Source organism: Megalobrama amblycephala, linkage group LG9 (assembly GCF_018812025.1).
Source record: "Megalobrama amblycephala isolate DHTTF-2021 linkage group LG9, ASM1881202v1, whole genome shotgun sequence".
NCBI classification, from domain to species: Eukaryota; Metazoa; Chordata; class Actinopteri; order Cypriniformes; family Xenocyprididae; genus Megalobrama; species Megalobrama amblycephala.
This window is the reverse complement of record NC_063052.1, coordinates 5,289,876-5,306,483: the sequence shown is the minus strand read 5'-3', so window position 1 is coordinate 5,306,483 and position 16,608 is coordinate 5,289,876. Positions and strand designations below refer to the sequence as shown.

At 37.5% G+C, this 16,608-nt stretch overlaps 1 long non-coding RNA gene across 2 annotated transcripts in view; it reads left to right on the top strand.

The window, feature by feature from the left end:
- Positions 1 to 15,889, top strand: part of LOC125274826 — a 34,932-nt gene extending 19,043 nt beyond the window's left edge. For both annotated transcript variants that reach the window (XR_007186327.1, XR_007186328.1), the window contains exons 2-4: positions 11,618 to 11,713; positions 13,683 to 13,713; positions 13,804 to 15,889. This is a non-coding gene — a long non-coding RNA (uncharacterized LOC125274826). The remainder of the gene's footprint in view (positions 1 to 11,617; positions 11,714 to 13,682; positions 13,714 to 13,803) is intronic.
- Positions 15,890 to 16,608: the final 719 nt, after the last annotated feature.

The following is a 16,608-nucleotide window of genomic DNA, read 5'->3' as shown; positions in this document are numbered from 1 at the left end:
AACTTGCATTTCAGCATCACGTCTTATCTCATAGTGTCTGAAATTGTTCAATCAAGTTTGGTCTCTCTAAACCCCTCCTTTCCAAGATCATACTCTGCTCTGATTGGTCAGATGGCCCAGTCTGTTGTGATTGGTTCTGAATTTAAGCTCTTGAGGCTTCCTCGGCACTTGTATACACAGTAGTGCTGCGCGGATCGCAGTTATATCCACGGACACTGCGGTTAATATGCTACGCGGTTGTGGGATCTACTTGTTTAAGCAGCAATGGAGGCAAAACAGATTCGAGATACATTTCAAAAAGGAGAATTAACAACAAAAGGAAAGAAAAGAAAAATACAGAGTGGGAGCGTTTTAGTGAAGTAGTTAATCAGGACCAATCTGGGCATGTGTTATGTAATGGCTGTGAAGCGCTGTATGTATATGATAATAAACTTATAAAGTCTATATCTAGCCTTTGTTTGAGCTGAACATGTTTAAAGGGGTGTTTGATTATGATTTCACTTTTTTAACTTTAGTTAGTGTGTAATGTTGCTGTTCAAGCATAAACAACATCTGCAAAGTTCAATGTAATGGGAGAAATTTTCTTTTAAAGAAATCACTTTTTAAGGACTACAACAAACGGCTGGTAGGGACTACAACGACTTTCTCCCAGGTTAGTGACATTACTAACCCTAAAATTTACATAAACCACGCCCCATATAACATGCAACAAAGGGGTGAGCCCATGTTATTGCAATACAGAATGTAACACAAATGCAATAACATGTCATAAAAGCAAGATAACAGTATAAGTTATAACCGTAATTAAACTAAACTATACCTGTTCTGTCTTCATGCAGCATTTATTCTCTGGCTCTGTAGGCGTCTTACAACAGTTCACACAAGAGCAATTTATAGATTATCATGTCAGAATCAATGACCTTAAGATAGTTATCTCCACATCAGCTACATAAATTCATCAACTAACCATTCAGAAATGTCCTGTTGCATTCTACATGTTGTCACTTCTTCTTGAGTCTCTCCATCAGTGTCCGACTCCGGTTTAAATATAAAAGGCTGAACAGTTTCTGAGATTGTCAGTAAGTCTGTGTGAGGTAATTGGAGCTACTAACAAGCCCTCGAAACTCTGCCCTCCTTGTTGGAGCAGCAGCTCATTTGCATTTAAAGGGACACACACAAAACAGCCTGTTTTTTCTCACCCTCAAAAAGTGACAAATTCAACATGCTATAAAAATGATCTGTGGGGTATTTTGAGCTAAAGATTAACATACTCTGGGGAAATCAGAGACTGTTTTTTTTTTTTTACATCTTGTAAAAATGGCATTATATAACCCTTTAATTTCTTGTGTGTGTTCGGGATGGTGCCATGACGGAAACAGTGACATTCCAATTTAAGTTTGAAGGAAGTAAAGCCTCTGTTTACATACTTAACATACTTCTCGCACTACTGCACAGAATAGTTCAGATGTATGTGAAATGAGACTCGCCTCTCAACTTTTTTTCACACCTCCATGTGCCATTGGTCAGCCAATAGATAGTCCCGCCCAAAACCAAAGTCCCTTTAAGACAAGTCATTTCACTCGGCGGCCATCTTTGAAACGCCTCTCGGGCATCCTGGGCATCATGCCCTATCTCTTTGAATGGGCAAACATCAAATTCTCCAAAACTGTTCGCCAACCTTACGATTACATTTCATATTTGAAATCACCAATGAAATCTGACAACAGCTGTCTCATAAATGTTTTATCCAAACGCTCGAATCATGACAAAAAAATTTATTTTTTAGGCTGGATCAAGCTAATGCGCGTCTCTTCTGCCATGTTTCAGAGGCGCGCGTCTGACTGTTTCTTAAACCGGTGCTTCTAACGGCTGCTGCAGTGACGCGATGACTTTACCAGTCGGCGATTGGCTCTTATTTAGAAGGCGGGACTTATTCCGCCATATTGCACGTTACACTTTCTCCCATTCAAAACAATACGAGTGACACGTCTTGTGTTATTCTATAGTCTTTGCCCAAACTCACACCACTGGTTAAACTGATGGGTGGGAGGAAAATGAAAAAAAAAAAAACATTCACCTTCAAAACATGCAAATCTTATTTATATTTATATGATGCAATATATTATACTGTAAAACAGGACAAAGATACTGATTAAAAATGTTTTTTGTATGTACTTTTACAAAACATTTAGAGGCCCTGTATAACGTTTAATATTAGTCTACCCTTATACATCAAATATGAATTCTGTATTATTTTGAATTCTCTATAATCAACCCACTTTCTTTGCGTAATCTCCTTGTGCAATATTAGGTTATTCCATCTCATTAGCTGTGCTGAGGAGTGAGTAACATATGTATATTTGCACAGTCTAGTGAAGGTGGAGTTATGCTTGTATAAAGTGGCTGGTTTTATAGACTGTTTCTTATTTGGACTGAGTTTTATGGTCTTTTAGAATAATGGGATTATTGTAGAGCGAGCGTTACGCCTACAGCTGGGCCACAGACAGTCCGTGGCACGAGGCTAACTTCCTCTCTCATCACATGCTGTGAAAGATGCATTACCTTGGCATCTCATTATGTTCTTGGGACTAATTACATGCCTGTTAGGTTCAGCGGTCTGCAGACCTAATGGAGGACCACCCATCCTCTTAAGCCTATAGCTGTGGCCCACTGACCTACACCGGCCACCACGAAGCAGGTCTACAATTTCATCTACTACCATACTAGTGTAATCTGAATCAAAAAACAAGCAAATGTGCTCATGGACAGCTGCTTTTGGTGATCTAAATAGGGTTAGCATTGCTTAAAACTCTGCAAAATAAAATATATAGCTTATGTCATGGATATAACAATAATTTAAGTTCTGAAACAGAATATTTCTTCATTTTTGCCAGCCCCAAAACATAAGCCAAATAACATACTCACAAAAAACTGAAAGGAAAAACAAGAATATCAGAAGATTTCATGAAAAGGATCAATGTTGTGAGACATTGATTTGTGTTTACATCTGCTGACAGGCACGAATAGTGCCAGAGGCCAAAACTCTAGGCACTGTTATTATATTCCCTCATTGATCTATTGCGCTTTTTTAGTAGTTGGTGCATCATGGAAGGTCTCAATCCATCATCTGGGCCTCAGAAATCAGTGTTTTCAAACAGTTCCCTAAGTTAGCCAGCACTTATAAATAACACAGCCTCTGAGCTGCAAACATCCATGGAAGACAGCTGAGTCTATTGTTGATGCTCTACTGCGTTCCCCCTCCTCTCTGCTAGGGGATGTGGTGGAAGATTGATGCGAGATGTCACTGGAGGGAAGTAGGAGTGGCTGGGCTTCAGTGTACCGCATGTCCCTGCTCTCCAGCACAGCAGGCAGCTGCATAGTCTGGCGGCCAGCGTTCCTGCGTGCAGTCATGGAGGGATCTTGGGGAACGCAGCAGAAACCATCCCACCGAATGCGGTATGCTGAGGCCTGCAGATCTATATTACCTAGTCGGGGATGCTGGGCAAAGGCCACATCAAACAATGCAGAGGTCAAAAGAAATGGGTTTTATCAGTAATTACTAATAATACCGTATAGAAGTGTCTTGAATCAACACTGCAGGCCAAAAAAAGGGGAAATGGTGGAGTACTGAAGCATGTAAAGAAAGTAGTCCCTGTGTAGTCACCAGTGGTGTGAAATGAGGCATTGATTTTCAATCTGCTGAGTAACAGGACGCCCTGTCATTCAGGTTATCAATGGGGTGTAAAGGCTTTTGGTATTTGGCACATAAGCCTACTCACGCTAGGTGCCAACTTAAACAGCAGTTTAAGCCCCACGACGCAGGACAAACCATTCTCTGTCATCGCAATACTTCACGCTGTCTCCACTACTTCACTGCCAAAACTTCAGAATTTTCTTGGGAAGTATGAATGTTAGAAAGACACTTTAGAACCGTGTTTTGGATCACAATGTTGCAGGGGAGATTTGCTTTATTAGCTAATATATATATAACATTGATGATCATCAGCAAAGGCCAGCATTTGGATATAAGGGAGCCAACTTTATACATGTTTTAGTGAGAGCAGACGAAAGCACGGCGGAGTTAACAATGCACACTATTGTTTTGTACAACCAAAAGCACGTTTGCAAATGTGATAATGTTTTTAACATAAGAAATAAATATTACGTAACGTACGTTTTAGACAAAATATTGTCGGTTCCCTTACTATTATCAAAGACTATCTTAAAGGGACTTTATGCACTGCGAATCTAAAGAGCCATAGCAGAATTCAACGTTGCGTCATACATTAGTGGCGCATCATTCCTAAATGAATCAGTGTAAATGATTCACTGACTCACTCGTAAAGACTCATTCCTGAACGAATCAGTCACTGAATTCGGAACCCCATACTAGTATACTACTCGTACTACTTGTGTCTTTCTATAGGCCAGAACACACCAAGCCGATGCCGACGAACTAGGGGCGATGAAAGCAGACTGCGGGGTTGGCTCACGTCGGCAGCGTCTGTGTCCAAAGTTGCCCTGACACACCAAACCGACGCTAAACAGCCGACAGCCAAACAGCACATCAGTTCTGCGCCTGCGTGATATGAAATGCCTTTCCGAACAGCAGGTGGCAGTAGCTGAACAGCCAATCAGAATGATCATATGGTCCGACGGCCCGACGAGGTCCGACGGCGATTCAACATGTCGAATCGGCCGAAACAAAGCCGACAAGGACCAACTTCAGCCGACGGTGCGGAACACACCGAGGAAACTTAGTCGGCCGACGAAGAAAAACTGCCCGATGGCCGACCGTCGGCTTGGTGTGTTCCTGCTTTATGGCAGAAATAGAGACAGAGCGACACACGTCATAATCTGAAAACCACGCCCACCGGGGGGGCTGTCGACCCCACAGTCTATGGTTGACCCCAAAAAACTAATGTTAAAGGGATCACAACGGGTCATATTACTATTAGAACTACATTAGAGGGGAACGTATTCGGTGACAGGTTAAATAATTCTTTGACATGGTTAAAAATAATGAATGGGTTTTTTGTTTGTTTGTTTGTTTGTTTAGCACATGTTGTCGCCGATTACGTTCCCCTCTAGTGTTGTTCTTATAGTAATTTGCGCTCTGTCTCGCTGCCTGTATCCACTTTTGTGTCTTATAAAAGACTTATAAAAACTTAGTTCTGGGTTTTTTAGCTTGTTTGCTGTACACCATGTCACATAGCAGCTTTAGACATTGTTCTGTTTTTTGTTATCAGTCAATCATTCAATGACTCACTCATAAAAATAGATATTTCCATCTACTGTAGGTAAGGCTTGTCAGTATTCTTATTGTTAACTGAAACTAATAAAAATTGCTGCCGTTAAAGCTGAAATAAAAAAATATTAATATTAAGATGAAAAACTTAAAATACTTAATAATAACAAAAACTAAACCGAAAATATAAAAATAAAAACTATTTCAAAATATTAGTAAATACTATTTATAAATTATGCTAAAATGGTGGACTGATACAGTGAAGTTGGGACCCAGCAATGGTTCATATATAGCTCTCTTCAGATTGGACATAGGGAAAAATACTAAAAATAACATATGCATATCAAATAATACATGCAACTAACTAGTTATTACTGCAAACTAATATGTGACCCTGGACCTCAAAACCAGTCAAAAAAATTGAGATTTATACATAATCTGAGAGCTGAATAAATAAGCTTTCCATTGATGTATGGTTTGATAGGATATTACAATATTTGACCGAGATACAACTATTGAAAATCTGGAATCTGAGGGTGCAAAAAAAAAAAAAAAATCCAAATATTGAGAAAATCACCTTTAAAGTTGTCCAAATGAATGCAATGCATATCCACTCACAAAATAATGTTTTTATATATTTACGGTAGGAAATTTACAAAATATCTTCATGGAGCATGATCTTTACTTAATATCCAATTGATTTTTGGCATAAAAGAAAAAAACGATTATTTTGACCCATACAATGTATTTTTGGCTATTGCTACAAAAATACCCGTGCCACTTTTTTTTGGTCCAGGGTCACATGTGCTCATCAACTTTTAAAAAGGATGTTTCCCACATTTTGTTATTTATGCCAAAGACTGTAAATCATACTTCTGTTGCATTTACAAAATGCTCAGATTTTTTTATCCTTTATCTTTTGTCTTGTTAATAATTAAACCCTGTGCAGTTCAATGTCAATGTTTGACTGTAACAATTTTTTTTTTTTTTTTAATTTCTTTTGTACGATAAGCCATTTTGGATGTGTTGGGTCACCACTGATGTCTAATGTGAAATGTGGGTCCTGAATCAAATCCAGTAGAGACCCACAGATCCACAGTGATGAGATTTTGATAAGTGATTTGGAAGAGCGTTAGACTGAGGCACTACATGAAGAATAACTAGCGCACCTTGCCAAAGCCAGAGCCTGCAATCTGTTATCAATCTGAGAGCCAACAATACATTACAAGCAGAGCAGTTTTATGTCTTTAAATAAAGTTTTATTTCTTTAAAAACTGTAGAATCCATAAAGGCATATCTAAATAATTAAACTACTGTCTTATTCTGCTTGAAGCACTTTCCAAATTTACATTCAAAATGTTTAACTGGATAAGATGAAAGGAATATGATTACAATAACACATCTTTTACATGGAGTGACACTATTCCAGAAAGTCATTTTACAGCAGAAGTGTGTCATTTCAAAACAAAATGCAACTGCAAAAACTAATAACTGTTTTCAAACACGTTTTCCGAACAGTCAAACAATTAGTCCTGAACTCATGCGTTTAGTTGGAATAGGGATGGGTTATTGTGTTCTACCATGTAAATCCAGTAAAATATTATAACACACACAAACACATACACAGACGTCGGCTGACCCCTATGATCCTATGCCGTGCACAGGGTCTAGGTCACTGTTGATGTTATTTCACGGCCCCTCAGGCTTGACTGTAGAGCAGTCTCTCCACATCCTGAGCACTCGGCTACTTTTGTCCTCCATCCAACCTGCACAGCTAGGGACTTCCAGTCAAGGTCCAGATTTATGAGGCCCTTCTCTACTGGGGACTCACCCCACTACAGCAGCAACAGGCTTGTTCTTCAAACAATAACATCCAACTTCACTGGAAAGCCAGTGTACTTTCCCTTTTCCCTCTTTCTTTCTTACCTTCATTTTTTTGCATATTTGTATTGTAAGTGGGATGATCTTTGCCATCTAATTTTAAATAAAGGTAAGTAAAAATTCTTGTGGCCTTTATCTCTCGTATGTTCTGAGATAATTGTAAACTTGACCACAAATAATGTTTTTTTCAGTTGTCTTTTTCTTTTTTTCTTTTTTGACTGACTACTGTGATTAAAATAAGCTCCCATATATTTTAAGTTTATATATATATATATATATATATATACCCTTGCAATACGTTTAAATGGAATGCCGTAAACCCTTGATTATTTGGAATCTGCTATGGGAGTTGCTGTTGTGACATCACAGTGGTGTTGCATTATGGTCTATGGATCTGCCTGAAGTTTACATACGAGTAAACTCACTCAAAATCGAGGGGTTGAGGGTCTGTCCAAAACAAATATTCCCTCGTCCACTTGACGAAGTTGAATGCACTTCAAAATGGTAGTATTAATTATTTTAATTATAGTATTAATGGTAGTAATAAGTAGTATTCAGCTGGTCATGTGATATCCTATATGCCTGAAGCCTTCATCTCATGTGAAATGGTTTACTAGTTATCAAAAGTACTATTAATTCTAATAGTGTAAAACTTTTTAATGAAAGTAAAATTACCGAATGTACTTTTAAGACAACTTTAAGACAATTACGTTGCATGTAATAAAAAAAGACAGAAAGCACCTTAAATATCTTTTACACATCTATTATACAATATGTCATATAATAGAGAATGATCTGACTTTGGTGAGATAACGTTTGTTATTTTTCAATACATTTTGGGGAAGCTACTTTAAACCTGCAGCTTGCCAAAACTTCCCATATTTTAAACTACTTAAACTGCAATCACCTCATGACCCTACAGAGAAAAATGCATGTTTAAGATGGATAAATAGATTGATAATCTTTTATCAAGCTACTCGTTTGAAAAGTTGTTAGTTACACAAAAAATTAATAACAGAAAGTAGCTAAACAATACAATGAGGAGCATATACTTAGCAAATATATAAAAATAACCATTACTGACTACTTTATTGAATGGATTGTGGTGGGCTGTATACTTTAGGTTAGTAATATACATGTATTATATAAACACAAACTTTTATGTTAGATGCAATTAATCACAATTAAGCGATATTTATAAAACGGTTAGTTTCTGTCCTTGATTCTGATCCGCTTCACCCAACGGTTCTGTGTATCACTACACAGCACCCTTAGCAATCACTCTTAGCAACGTAAACTGTATTTTCTCAATTGATATTGTTCATTGAAGCTTACTGTATTATGTAGAAGAGTATTGTGAGAAAGAGATCGAGTGAGCGAGTTTATTACCTGCATTCAGATTTAGCATTTTCCTTCAGGTCAGTCCTGTGTTCATAATAAAAAAAAATCGGTTTAAATGTCCGATGTATTATCTTGTCCTTTTAACAGTTAAGGGGTTTTCCCATGACTGACAGCGCTAGTCAAAGCATTTGTCAGTTGCATCTTGTTCCGTGTTCACAACAATTCAGTCTTTTCAATGTAAACTGAGTGGCTTACTCATAAAGACAATCTTTGCCGCCATCTAATGTCGTAATACTGTACATTAACTTCTGTTGCTGTTCATGGTCAGGGACTATATTTTCTGGCGGAAGGAAGGCTTTTAGTGATTTTACTTCATGAAAGTTGCATTGATAGTATATTTTTTGACTTTTAATATTTGAATTGTGTAGTAACCGTTTTATGAAAGCAGTAAGGTACTCGAGGCTGGTGCTGTATCGTGAATAAGTCATGGCTTCGCATCGTGCCTAACAACGCACTTCAGCTGTGACTTATTCACGATACAGCACAGCCTCTCGTACCTATATATATCTATATATCTATATATATCTATTGTCTATTTGCGGTAATTTAATGTCTTTAAATGTCATTTATTTGATTTTTTAAAATCAAATTTATTTAATTAAGAAGGTCTAAAATGCAGTACATAACAGTAATCTTTTTTTATTGATTCATGTACAAGCTAACATTAATTACTTCCCAACACTGTTTCCAATCAATTTCGAGTTATGGATGATGCAAGTAAAGCTGGTTTCCTTATTTCTCACTCAGACCCTCTTCCCACCTCCCACTCTTCCTGGCCCTCTGTCCTTCTCCCACTTTCTTTCTCTTACGTTCCGGACAGTTTAACACATGCCAGACCTCGGCAGAAACGTGTGGGGGAAGCGAGGGTGATGAAAGACCAGTCAAAACGCGTGTGAGGAACTGCCATTAGCACATGTGGCTTTCGCATGAATCTAATAACGCGAGTGGACGCCTTTGCGGGCAATAAAGGTGGATGAGCTGTATTCATTGGTGTGATAATTTATAATGAAAAGGATCAACACTGAAGGAGGCCCAGGTGTGAGGGCCCACGCTGAGATGCTTTGGAGGGTTTTTCAGATGACGGTATGATTTGTTTCCACAAACCTCAGGTCGTGGGGTTAAGGGTCACTTGTCCTTTCACACCGGAAGATGTGTTACAAGATTATTACAAGAGTGAATGAGAGCACTGTACGAGACACTGCCTGGCCTTACACTTATGGGGCCAAAACTCCCTTGTGCTTGCTTTATCGCCACTTTTGCTAGGACAAAGTGTCAAGTGTTCTCAGTGGAGAGGAAAAGTGAGACACCTTTGTGTGAACTCTATGGAGGGCAGAGGCTAGCATGGGTTTGCTTGTTTTCTACAGGTCATTTGTGTCTCAACACAGTTTAATAACACAATCCACTGAACAAAATGCATTAAACTGATATATAGTCCAAGTGCTTTTTTTCTGTTTAAACACACACTGGACTGGAGGCCTGGATTGTCTTCACCTTAAGGGCTCTTCTCACAATGGACGATAAATGTGGAGGTCCAACAGCCGTTCTTTCTCTCTGGTGGGCAATTAGGAGATCCAGGTGAAACAGCATGATGAAAGAGGTGGTCACTTACTTTATATCTCCCATGGACTTTTTTATAGCTTCACTTCACTGTAGAATTCTACACTCTCAGAAAACAAAGTACAAAAGCTGTTACTGGGGCAGTACCCTTTCAAATGCTACACCTCTGTACATTATTTACCCCTAAAGGGAGCATATATTAATAGGCCTACCTTAAAGGTAGTACATTTTGAAAGGGTACCACCCCAGTGACAGCTTTTGTTCCTTTTTTTTCTGAGAGTGTAGTTCTGGTGGGTCACAACCAGGAGTTAAACTAGTTTGCGTGACATGCCCTCATCCTCAAAACCCATCAACAAAACTACACAAGTAAAGGAAAATACGCCTCAGACTGCATTAAAAATGGGTTCATTTGCACTGAGGATAAACATGGTTTGTGCTGACCACAATGTGTTTTGAGGGGTGAATTATTGGCTGCTGAGAGCATGAAACCATTGAAATTAAATTTTGTACAGTAAACAGTTTTGTTACTGTACTGGGTCGCCACTTAAGTCCAAAGTAAAATCTGGATCAAGAACCACTGCTCTAATCCTCTGTTTATTGTATTTGTGCATTTGTGACCACACCTGCGGTCAGCCATTTTCCCCTTCCAACTTTCTAGTACTCTTCCATCAGTCCACTTCAGTTTAAATGTCTGTTTCCGAATTGTTGAGTTTGGTAAATTCTCAGCTGAACCTCCTGAAAAGTCTTATTACCGTTACTAGTATCTATTTCCTGGAGGAGTAGTAACTTACTTGAAGTAATATTTGTGTGTACATGCTTTCAGTCTGTTGAGGAAATTGTAAGTGAAGGATTGTGGCGAATCACCTAATTTCCACAATTCCTAAATAAAGACTATTATTAAAAGGAAACCTGAGAACAAGGAGCAGTCGTTACCTTTTCCTATTTGCTGGTAGAAAAAGGCCCTTGTGACCTTTACTGACGTACAGTCAAAGTCCAAAGCTTGGAAAAAGCCAGATGGCCAAGGACACAATGTCAGTCAGCATGAAGGAAATGAACAGGGCATAATGTATTGATGACTGAAAAGCTGAGCTGGAAAGAGAAACAAAGACTGCCAAAGAGAGAGAAATAACCTGGAGGATCCATGAATTTGATTTAGATATGTTTTCATGACACTTTATGTCAGAATTTGGTGCAAATCATTTTAGCTCAAAGCCCTTTTATCAAAAAAATGAAACACATTTCACATTAAACACAAGAAAAACTAAAGTCTATTTTTCAAACATATTTTCTGAAGGCTTTCAAAGAGAAAATCTGAGACATATTGTATTCAAATAGACAGTAAATTTAATGCTGCATTCATTTCATAGTTGGTGTCCTAGTAGGGATGATCTTATATATAGCGTACATTTAGCTTTTTACTTCTGACGATTGTATTTAAGCTTCAAAATTCATAAAAGTTGCATTCATTTTTGAAGATTATTGTGATGAACAAACATGTAATCATAAACTTTTGTTGGATATTTTCTACAGTAATCCAAAATCCAATGGAAAAATCATGTTGGGTTTTTGTTGAGGGAACCAGGGTGATGGCAACTTCCGGGTTAGCCTACCGAAAAAATGCAACAGGTAAGGTTTTAAATATATATTCATAAACTCAGATCAGTATTAAATAGCCATGTGCCATGAAGCTCTCCTTTAAGTGAATATGAGTGAAATCTGTGTGGGGAACTCATGACCGTACCTTAAGTTGGTCATCATCGGTTGGTTAATAATTATCATAGTTTATTCTGCGATTATGACCAGCTGATTTTTGTTCACTCTCAAGGCAAATGGAGTTACATTTGTATGCCTACTAGGCGTGATGTACCCTGATCACTCTACACTACAGAATAAATTGAACTGTAATTGAATCTAAGAAGGAGTAATGGTCCTCTTATCAAATTGACAATAAGACCTGTCTAAGGTAGACTGTATAAACATGAAGAAACATAACTTGGAGTTCACTTCAGTTCTTTGAGTGTTATTGTAACTTATCTTCATCCATGCTGTAAGAAGAATGTCTTCAGTTTTCTTTTTTGGGAGAGAAAAAATGGTGTTTTGCAGCCAAATTGGCCTCTACTGTATGTCCAAAACTGTAGCCCCCAAGAAACTAATAGAAGTCTATAGTGTTTCTTTTGGCATAGAGTTTTACTGTATAAAATACTAAGCACACTAAGAAAGTTTTTCAATACTGGTAGCTTACTGTGCAGATGCTTTCTCTGGCATTTCGGTGCTGTCTCTGAACAACACTTAAAGGGATAGTTCAACCAAAAACTGAAGGTTCTCTCATTATTTACTCAGTCATGTTGTTGTTACAACCACAGACCTTCTTAATTCAGTGGAACATAAAAGAAGAACATCATGGCAGCAAAAATTACAAAAAGCACCATGAAAGTCATATAATTCTGAAGCCATATGACAACTTTGTATGAGGAATGAGCCAAAATTTCAGTAGTTATAAAACTTGACTGCACCTGAGTCTTTAAAGACTCTTTAGTGCACCTTGTCTGTCCCTGACATGAAAGAAGTGATGATATTTGCAGATTTTTTACAGTGAATCATTTGATCCTTTTCATTAAACAGATCTGAATGATTCATTATTGGGTTTAACTTACTGACTCAATGATCCAGTTGATATAATTAATAATCATATGTATTTGTATATAAAGTGCAGTTCTAGCACACATACATTATACTATGTTTTAATGAACATTACTGGCAGCATCTAAAACGTACAGTTCAAATGTACTGTGTGTAAAATAATAGGTTTATTTTATTGTATTTAATCAATGATATTAATTAAATATGTTCAATAATTCAAGCGTCCATCACTTTACCCATATCACTCTTACAGAAAGGTTCAGTTGGGTTCTATAAACCCAAATAAGTTGGGCTAACTCAAAAAATTTAAGGTAATCAGTTACATCAAATTTTTTTGAGTTATGATGTTCCCAATTCTAAGTAAGAAGAACTATCAAATTTTGAGTTTGTAGTACTCATGCATTTTAATTGTTAAAAGTACTGAGTTAGTTAACTCATACATTTTGATAACAATTAATATAAAGTTAATTAACTTTGAGTTCTTGCAAATCAAATGAGTTATTTACAGAAATCTACGGTTATTGATTCAATTTTAAAGAACATTTTATGCCCAAAAAGTTTAATACAAGGAGAAATGTCTTAAATGATTGCATAATACTCCCACGTTTAACGAGTCATTGCTAGTGCACATAAAATGTGTTTATGAGCTGTTTAATTCATAAAATTTAATCAAAATAAAAAATGAATTAAAACTTAATCCATAAAATGATATCATGATTGGAACCACAGAAAGGTTATATATCCAGTATATGAAGCTCCTGAAAGAACATTTTAAGTTTATAGAACTTTTTCTTCTAGGAGCGTAATCATCTAGGAGCGTATTCGTGTAATCATTTCTTACACGTTTACTTTTTATTTTGTTTGCAGTGAAACATTTATTTCGCTTTTGTGTCACTCTTCATTGTAGTTGCATGGAAAAGATCATGTTCAAAATGTATCCTATTGTGTTCCACAGATGAATGAAACTCAGGTTTTGAACAACTAGGGTGAGTAAATGACGACAGAATTTTCATATTTAGCTGACCTAATCCATGTAAATGTGTATTTATTCAGTAAAACATCTTTGTTTCTCCCAGATACTGCTGCAGAACGTCATTAGAGGACACTAGTGCCTACAAGTTCCAAAAAAGGACACCCACAGCTGTCATATTAGGTCATTTACAGGTTGCCTTGAATTTCATTGTAACACAGCAGGGATGATGCATCGCACACAAAAACTGTGGTCCGGTACATGTGCTTTTTTCTCACAGTTGAGCATATCTGACCCACACTCTACAATAGATCAAAGAGGATATATATCTCGCTCTTACTGTTGGAGCCAGATGCTTGTAAGGATGGAGGGAAATGGATCTTACACGAAAGCCTTATTAAGCAGCACATCACAGCTCTGCTCTCTCCCATAGTCTCGAGATTTCTCCCAATTCTCCACTGCAGGTGTTCCTCTCGGCACAAAGCCCAGAACTCAAGCGTTTACCCACGGATCCTTCCGGACAAAGACCTACAGTAGATGGGATAAGCTGTGATGTTCCTTGATTCAGGTCCATTTTAAAATATCTGGGCACTCCTTTAACTCTTGGACCAAGGAGGAGTGTCATTGCCCAGTTGATCTCCAATTTGGAAAATTTGCAGCCATGGGTCTTATTACTGCATCGGTGCATCCAGCATGTGGATGTTTTTGTCTTTTGGGAGAGGGGGGAGTGTTTTGGATTGATGACTGTCCACACACAACTTAAACCAGATCTTCCCTATCCACACAAATTTCCTCGCCTGTGGAGCGATGGGAGTTGGGCCTGTTGTTTTTTCTCATTGCGTGGTAACTTATCTTTGCTGTAGTGTTCACAGTAGCCACAGCTGTTTGACTTGGACCCGGACGGCAGGTTAAATGAACAGGGTTCAGAATAAGTGAAGATGTATCAGGTTCCCCTGTGCCGGTTTGATGCGAGGAAACGCAGGGTGGACCGACCTATCATCACTGTGCGTGGGATCTCTGCCACACGATGACTGATTCAACACTCTGATCCAAACTCTGAATATTGACCTTAAATAACCTTTTGCTCCATCATAAATCAGAGCAATTAACTGATATCTGCCAACAGTTTGATGCTTATAGCATATCAATGGTGAAACATAGTGTCGAACATAAAATGTTATTTTTAATAATTGTAAAATAATAGTGATAAAAAAAAAAAAAAATGGCTGATTTAATTTTCCCACACCTATACAGTGAATTATATTCCACACCCATGATGATAGACTACAACATATGGTGGAAAAATGCTTAAGGAATTAGATATTTTAAGGTTAATTGTGTAATTTCGGCACTATACAAAATAGTAAAATAATCAGTATGACTGGTTTCAAACAGATTTTTGAACATGTTTTGCCACAGTCTTTTCTAGGGGATTAATTCATGAATGTCAACTTACTATTTATAGATGCTATTTACACTAAGTGAAAAGAGCAATAGCCTATTCTATTTACACTAATTGACAATAGCAAAATTTTCTTAGTGATATGCTATATACACTAAATGAAAATAGCGATATATTTTATTTAGACTATATAAAAGTAGCAGTTCTTTGTAATAAGTGAAAATAGTTGTTAGACGCTATTTATAGTGGCAGATAATATTTGTACCTCAGTATTGTTGTACATTAACAGGATGCAATAATAACATAGAGTGTAAATTATTATATTTATTAAAATTATTAAATGGATGCCGACCTATTGGGACAATAAAACCCTCCCTACAATGACCCCTAATCCTACCCAATAAATACTTTATTATTAAACACTTGTTAGACACTTTATTTCCACTTTTCAAATATTTTCTTCATTTTTATTGAAAATAAATACCTTTCTGATTTGATATGTGATGGGGAAAGGGAGAAGAGTGAGTTCGGCAAAAGGCGGAGTTTAGTTTAGTGTTTTGTTTTTCCCTCATGTAGCGGCACAAGTAGCCTATCCACTGAGAGGCTAAGTAGCTGCTATTAAATCCATGATGCGTTTTGATGCAAACTCTTTATTTAAACAGCGTTGAACAGGATCAGCATGTCAAATGACGATGGTACAAGCAAATATGAAACTAAATGAAACAAACTAAATTAAATTAAATTAAATTAAACAAAACGAAACGGTCAACAGAAAGTGAGCATTCCAACTATTCACCCCTACCTTGATGATGGAGGCTCCATCTCTACAAGAAACTTCATGGGTCCACTTGGATCCTCAGGAAAACCTTAGTACCTTAGTTGGAAAGTACCTTAGTTGGAAATGGGTCGGGTTCGGTATTAGTGGCCTCGTTAATTTAAAATAAATGTGTTTTTTCCGAACGGACCGGAGAAGACCTGAATCCTTTTAAAAAATGTCAGGCATTTAACAAAATGTTATTAAAGGTTCTCTAAGCGATCCTGAGCGGAGTAACTTCCTGTTGACGTTCGAAGTGTTGTCAAACAAAACAGAGGCTAGCTAGACCCTCCCTCCTCCTCCCATCCGTGCTTCCTGAAACAGTCATGAACGCGCATTTAAAATCATTCTTGTCGGTTATTGGCTGGAGCATGTTTATTATGATTCGTTGTCCAGGCTGCACCAGGTTTTTTTTTTTTTTTTTTTTGCCATTTTCGGAGCTTGTGGCGACTACAGAGACCGCGTTTTTTTTTTACAGTGTGTTCAGGGGACAGGCAGCTAGCGGATAGTGAGCAGATGTTTGCTGTATGTGACAAAAAATGTTTTGGCCTAAAAACGCTTAGAGGACCTTTAATTAAAACAATTCTATGACAAGGTTATTATCTCAATTTTTTCTCAAAAGTTCTCTCTAATTCTGCGCTTCTATGCGCAATGGACTCTATGCACGGTTGCTTCCGCATTTAGATTCAGTTGCT